At 38.2% G+C, this 7824-nt stretch overlaps 1 protein-coding gene across 1 annotated transcript in view; it reads right to left on the reverse strand.

The window, feature by feature from the left end:
* Nucleotides 1-7598, reverse strand: part of kncn (kinocilin) — a 90111-nt gene extending 82513 nt beyond the window's left edge. The window contains exon 1 of the mRNA XM_072574493.1: nucleotides 7528-7598. The gene's annotated coding sequence lies outside the window, so the exon portion shown is untranslated. The remainder of the gene's footprint in view (nucleotides 1-7527) is intronic.
* Nucleotides 7599-7824: the final 226 nt, after the last annotated feature.

Below are 7824 nucleotides of genomic sequence, written 5' to 3' on the forward strand. Positions count from 1 at the left end.
AATTTTGTTTCTCTTAATCATTCGAAGAGCTCTGCCAACAGTACCATGTAACCTTTCCATGACTCACTAAAGATCATTGCATCGTCCAGATAGACTGCACAGTTTGTTAACCCAGGGAAATGAAGAATTTAAGATAAGTTCTGGTCTTACTAGTCATGCCCATTTTCCAGGAAACAATAAGAAATAAAATGACCAGAGTGTCTCTCTGTTTGACTACTGTTGAAGACCTTTCTTACTTCTGGAGTTTTAGATCGACTGTTCCAATGCACTCTTAGCCAGCATCTCATTTCCCCCCTTCTCAAACATGAGCTCATTCAAACTCTATTGTTCACAACAAATCCTATTTATCCATCCCTCCTGTGTTCACTGATTCACTTCCAGGCAAAGAATGCTACAATTTGAAGATCCTCATCTTTGTTTTCAGATTCTTCTATAAACTAACCCCTTCTTAATCGGTTTCAAAACTAAACCATAATAGACATCAATATTGTGTCAATTCTGACCTCTTGCTCTGGCTCTAATGAAGAGTCATCTAGGTTCAAAAGGTTAGCTTGCTTTCTCTCCATGGATGCTCCCTGACCCCTGTGATCTCCAACATATTTTGTTTTCAGGACTGGCCTCTTGCATATTCTGTATTAATAGTATGTTGATGCCTGTGTCTTCATCTGCCCTAGATTTCCCTTCCTCAAGATCTGTGTGTATCTGTTCAAACTCTTTCTTAAAGAATCTCCTTAAAATCAATCGTTTTGGCCATTGTCTGACATCTCTTGTTCAATTGTATTAAATTTTGTCTGATAATATTCTAGGTAATAATATTGTGATGTTTTGTTATATGTTAACTGCTTATTGTGGTTAATCTAATGAATTATGTGAATCTTGTAAAGACACTTTCATCTAGCTTGGTTAGTCTTTATCTGGTCTCAGGCATGCCTTTTAATATCAGCTCTCCCAACTCAGACTTTAATTGCTGGACTTCAGTCAATTGCAATTAAGTTAAAGTGAACACCAGATCCAACAATCATGTACAAAAGCAGGTATTTGTTATTATTATCTCATGAAGATCCTCCCTGTGCTTTCTAAGGCTACCAATTTCTATACAAAGTATTTTCGAACTTCCTGTCCAAAGGCAGGTGTCAGGAAATTATTTGCTTACCCATGGAAAAGTGCTGTCTATGGGTAAGGTGAAGGTGACATGGGAAGATCAAACCCATAAATCTGATCCACATGTAAGCCATCTGGCCAATTTAGACAACCATTCCTTCATCTACAATCCCTCAAAAATACTATTGTAAAATATCTCAAGCATTAAATTTAAGATGAGTTCTGGCCTTGTTAGTAATGCCAACATTCCCGGAAACAATAAGAAATAAGTGGTGAACTCGGCCCAGACAATCACAAAGGCCAATCTCCCATCTACAGAACCAATCTACAAGGTCCCATAGGAAAGGAAAGGCTGCCAGCATTCTCAAAGATCCATCCCACCCTGGCATTGCTTTTCTACAACCACTACCAATGGGGAGAAGGTACAGAAGCCTAAACACACATACCAGCTGGTTTCGAAACAGTTTCTACCCTACTGTTGTTAGAATACTGAATGGACTCACAAATTCTTAACATTCGCCTGTACCTGTGTTTTTGTTTTTGCCACTGTTTACCTATTATTTACTTATCTATGCTATTTAACTATGTGATCTGCCTGTATTGCTCGCAAGACAAAATATTTCACTGCACCTCGGTACATGTAACAACAAATTCAATTCAGTTCAATTCAATTCAAATAAAGTTACCAGAGTATTCTTTCTGATGGTTTCTGAAATATCAAAACATTCAACAGCTGCAGTTTATCATGAATCCTCACCACAGAACATTCACAGCCTCCTTTGAATATGTTTCTGCCTTGTTCATATGTCCCAGATAGTCCCCCAGTTAAGGCCAATCAGTAAGTTAAATTCTGCATGGACTGAGCAATGATGTCTATGTGGAAAATCTATGGAAACATCAGGCCTTCAGTACAAAGAAAACACCTTATTTCTGCATTTCTTATTTTACTTTCTTCCATACATTGTACCAATACAAATAACTTGTCTGGGGGCCAATTTTCTTTCCAATTTACAGAGAGTAAGAGTCAGAGAGTCATACAGCATGAAAACAGGCCCTTCGGTCCAACCATTCCATGCCATATTCCCAAACCAAACTAGTTTGCCCGATATCCCTTCAAAATCTTCCCTATTCATGTGCCTGTCCAAATATCTTTTAAACATTGCAACTGCACACACATCCACTTTCTGGCAGTTCATTCCACACATGAACCATTCACTGTGTAAAACAATTGCCCCTCAGGTCCTCTTTAAATCTTTCTCCACTCATCTTAACTCATCCACTCATGGGAGATTGGCCTTTGTGATTGTCTGGGCCGAGTTTACCACTTATTTCTTATTGTTTCCTGGAATGTTGGCATTACTAACAAGGCCAGAACTCATCTTAAAAAATGGCCATAGTTTTGAACTCCCTCACCCTAGAGAAAAGACCCTTGTCATTGACCTTATCTGTGCCCCTCATGATTTTATAGACCTCAGTAAGGTCACCTCTCATCCTCCTATGCTCAGTGGAAAAATATTCCAGCCTTTCTGGTCCATTTTATATCTCAAAACCTCCATTCCTGGCAACATCCTGTTAATTCTTTTCTCCAGTTTAATAATATCCTTCCTATAACAGGGTGACCAGAACTGCTCGCAGTGCACCATAGTATAAACTTAGTGAAGGAATGACCAATGACCTCTCTTTTGTGATTGTGCTTCGGAAAACACTGCAGACTAATTCATCAGCTATGCAGAATCCTGTTTCAGCAGTCTATGTTATAGCAATGGGTCAAATTGTATAAAAATCTGTATTACTTTTGATTTGCCCTTCACTGGCTCAACTTATAACTCTGAAACATTTACCATATTCTTTGCACACTAGTGCTAAAGGAGCACCTAGTTACTGCAGTGTGGTTGCTACAGTAACGAGTTACCATAGCAATCAACTTAGCAGCCCATTCATGCAGGATGAATTGCTGTTGTCCAGCAAATAAATACAGCAGAGTTTAATGTTACCATGGCTTTCTGACCATTTCAACAATCTCCTCCAAAGGTTTTGTTGAAAAAGAGGAAAGTAAATACTGTGATTCTATCAATTCAAAATCATATCTGTTGCAAGGCCACTGTAATAAAACGGAAGAAATTGTTATCAGGCTTTTACCATGCAAATGCTAAGTGCTTAATGAGTGGCATTTCTGAAATCCTTGGTTGAGCATATAAGCCTTGTTCAATAACTGATTGCACATTTATTCTACCTCATTAAAAACAAACATGCTGACTGCAGATTGAAAAGTCCTTACAATTAGTTTATGTTTTTAAAAATGTGACCTGTTTTACAATATTGACATTCATTGCTGTGGCATTCTGTATTTTACTGTTGACAACAATGTACACTGAAAAGAATTGTAACGTGGAACACTGTCTTTTCCTCTTTAGAGACTGGATTTTAATTTAGACTCAAGAGTCTTCCACTCTTTCTGCCAGCTAAGATTTGGATGTAAACTGAATCCGGGCTGCCTCAATACCTTCCAATATACAGTGTACTCACTATTGTAATGTATGAAAGTGCAAAAAATCCCATGGTACTACTTCAAGAGGAATACAATTGTCCCAACAAATATTTTTTCTTCACAAATTATAAATTTGTTACTCATTTTATTGCAGTTTAGGATACATTGCTGTGCAGAAATCTCCCACATCACAAGGAGAGAAAAACACAAGGAGTAGAAGCTGAACTAGGCAACTTGGCCAATAAGCCTTTTCCATTATTAAATTGATCATCTTCTACCTCCATTCCCTTCCCACTTTCCTGACTGCAAATTCTGTCACTCCCTTAATAACTAAAAAACTATCAATCTTAGCCTGGATTATGCTCAACAACTGAGCTTCCACACTGCTCAAGATTCACAAACCTTTGGTTGAAGAAGTTTCTCCTCATCTCAGTCCTGATGTCTGAACACTATTTTCACCTAAAAAGTACTTAACTGTCTGTGAATTAATTTCTGATTCCCCCAGGGTCATAAAAGACAGTTGCAATTTTAAATGTTTAAATTTAACCCTTGCTGTGGTCAAAAGTTCTTTACTCACATACCAATTTAAGTTTTTGATGGACATTAGGTGTATGCATTGGGAAATTATAATAACACTCTTCATGATTTACCATCCAAAACAACTATGGGGAAATGCATTCATAAAATCATCCTTTATGTACCATAAATGAGAAAATGTCTCCTCTGTCAGCTCTCATCCTGACCAGCAGAAAGATTCATGAAAAATTGTTCTTTTGAGACATAGCTACCGTCTGGATAGGTAAGGAGAATGTGTTTTTTTATAATTTCACTCATGGGATGTGGGCATCGTTAGCTGGCCAGCATTTATTGCCCATCGCTAGTTGCCCTTGAGAAGGTGATGGTGAGCTGCCTACTTGAACCGCTGCAGGCCACATGCTGTAGCTTGACCCACATTGCTCTTAGATGGGAATTCCAGGACTTTGATCCAGTGACAGTGTAGGAATGGTGACAGATTTCCAAGTCAGGATGGTGAGTGGTTTGGAGGGCCAATTGAAGGTAGTTGTGTTCCCATGTATCTACTGTTCTTGTTCTTCCCGATAGAAGTGGTTGTGGATTTGAAAGATGCTGCCTAAGCATCTTTGGTGAATTTTGACAGTGCATCTTGTAGTACACACTGCTGTTACTGAGTGTCGGTGGTGGAGGGACTGGAAGTTTGTGGAAGTAAAAGCTGAAAAAATGAGGATGCTGTAAATCAGAAACAAAACAGAAATTACTGGAAAAGTTCAGCAGGTCTGGCAGCATTTGTGGAGAGAAATCAGAGTTAAACATTACAGGTTGAGTGATCCTTCCTCAGAACTTTGTGAAAGTGGTGCCAATCAAGTGAGCTGTTTTGTCTAGATGGTGTCAAGCTTCTTGAGTGTTGTTGGACCTGCACTCATCTGGGCAATGGAAATTATTCCATCACACTCCTGATACGTGCTTTTCAATGGTGGAAAGTCTTTGGAGAGTTATTCACCACAGTATTCCTAACTTCTGGCCTGCTTGTAGCTACTTATATTTATGTGGCGAGTCTAGTTGAATTTTTGATTAAGGTTAACCCCAAAGATGTTGATAGTGGAGGATTCAGTGATGGTAACACTGCCAAAGGGCAGTTATTAGATTATCTCCTATTGAAGATAGTTATTGCCTGGCATTTGTGTCACACAAATTATACTTGCCACTTCTCAGACCAAGCCTGGATATTGTCCAGGTCCTGCTGCATTTGGAAATGGGCTGCTTCAGTATCTGAGGATTGGCGAATGCTGATGAACATTATGCAATCGTTGGGAAATATCCCCACTTCTAACCATATGATGAAGGGAAGGTCAGAAGTGGGATATTCATTGATGCTCGCACAATATTCAACACCATCTGCAATTCCTCACTTGGTCTACAATGTGGTGAAGCTGGATAATTTGTGGGCTGATCCATTAGTAAAACATTCCTTGTTCTTTTGAAAACAATATTACACACTTCTAACTTACCAGGAATGTTCCACTCAAGGAGCATGAAATCAGTTAAGAAAATTCCTTTATGTGGGTTCTCAGGTCTTAGAAATAGCAAATCTAAAATGATTTGGCCTAACAAGCCTTATTTGAGGCTGGAACTTTATAACAATGAGGAACAATTACCTGAAGAAGTTTTCTGATTTTCTCATCCAAATGTTCTGTGCACTCAGCTCATCTTTTTAAATAGGGTATTAATGGCAATAGTATGATAGCATTTCAAAAATAGAGAGCTAAATTGCAGCAATCAAAATACTAAAGTGGGTCTGGGAATGAAGTGTTCATAATCTTCTTGATTTGAGCTACTTAATTGAAAAAAGAATGCAAGCCATTTTGCTTTCACCTGCAGTGCAATATCCACACTTGCCTTTACCAACAGAATCAGAAAAATACCAAAATAATACAAGAAGATAACTGCAAGTGCGACCGCTGATTTAACTAGAATAACAATTATGTATCACCTTTAGTAGCATTTTGTAAACACATGGCTTCCACCACTAAGGAAGACAAGGGGACCAAGTACTTGGGAATTCATTCATCTACAAGTTCCCCTCCATCTCATCCTGATATTGACATATGTTACATTCTTTAAGTGTCACGGAATTAAAATCTTGAAACTGTCAATGCTTCATCACAAGAACTACAAAGTTAAGAAGAATTCAAATAGGAATGCACAGACTATTCAGTTTCTTATTTTCTACAGTGCAAGTAATATTTCTAGTTTTGTCCTCAATGAGGAATGACTTCTGTATGATCTTTATTTATGTTAAAGTACATTTATCTCTTAATTATCCAGTCTGCAAGTTTTCTAATATTACGTTGTTGACTGTTTTCTCGGTATTGGCTATCCATGGGTCCGGTTTCCATGGTTTCAGTTATTCTTGTTTTACCGTGGCCCAAAGATATTATGGGAACATTCCAGAACCAGGGACCAGGAGGCTTCTGGGAAGGTTCGCTTCCCATTTAACTGAATGGGTTAGCTCCTATCCACGGTTTTGGGTTTCCACAGTAGGTCTTGGAACGAATCCCCCCATGTGTACGGGGGGACAACTGTATACCCCCAATTTAGTATCTTCTGCAAATTTTGATGATAATTTGCTTGCCTCTAAATCATTAGTTCATGTATATTACTAATGAAGGTGGATCCAGTACTGATTTTTGTGAAGCACCAACTTTTACTATCCACCAATTTAAATAACTACCATTTAACATTACTCCAATTTATTTTTGAGCCAACTCACTACTTATTTGTCCCCAACTCCAAATGCCCTCACCTTTGATGTGAACCTATTGTGTGATACAAATCAAAGGTGTTTTGGAAATTCCAATATAGCATCTACTGCATTATTCTTGTCTATGCTTCCCGTCGCCTCTTTATTAAATGTAATCTGATCAGTCAGAATCCATGCTTTTTTGTTACATTGTACTTCCTGTCCCTGCTATTTCATTACTCCTTTCAGTATAAAGCCCAGTATTATTCCTATTGCTGACATTATCTTGACTGGGCTATCATTCCAAGTTTTTGTTCTATTTCTCTCTTTATTAAAATGAACATCATTAGCTGCTCACTAGTTTTCAGACATAATCCCCTTTTTATGGAGTTGTTATTTTGCATATGCGTGGGCTGATATCATTCAAGCCTTTATCGTCTTTTGGTTTTGCTAGTTTTTTCCCTTGTTATGTTTTCTGAATTAATATTCTTTTTAAGTATACCCTGAAATGTGTTGCCTACCTTTATCTTCCCTCTTAAAAACTAAGCCCAAGTAGTTATTCAATCCCATGTTATTTCTCTGGCATTAAAGGAGGCTCTGTTTAGTTCATTTGTAGTTTTCCTATTTTTAATTTTAAAAAAATTGGGAGGTGAGCATCTCTGGCTGAGCCAGTATTTCTTACCCGTCACTAGTTGCTCTTGAAGACATGATGGTGAGCTGCCTTCTTAAACCACTGCAGTCCATCTACTGTAGTTAGATTCACAATGCAGTTAGGGAGGGAGTTCCAGGATTTTAACAAAGTGACAGTGAAGGAACAGTGATTTATTTCTCTGTCAGGATGGTGATTGGCTTGGAGGGGAACTTGCAGGTGGTAATGCTTCCCTGTATGTGCTGCTCTTGTCTTTCTATTCAGGGATTGGGAATTGACGTCAGTTTCAAAGATGCTGTCTAAAGAGGTTTGATTTGAATTTTATTTTCC

This window comes from Chiloscyllium punctatum, chromosome 7 (genome assembly GCF_047496795.1).
Source record: "Chiloscyllium punctatum isolate Juve2018m chromosome 7, sChiPun1.3, whole genome shotgun sequence".
Lineage (NCBI taxonomy): Eukaryota > Metazoa > Chordata > Chondrichthyes > Orectolobiformes > Hemiscylliidae > Chiloscyllium > Chiloscyllium punctatum.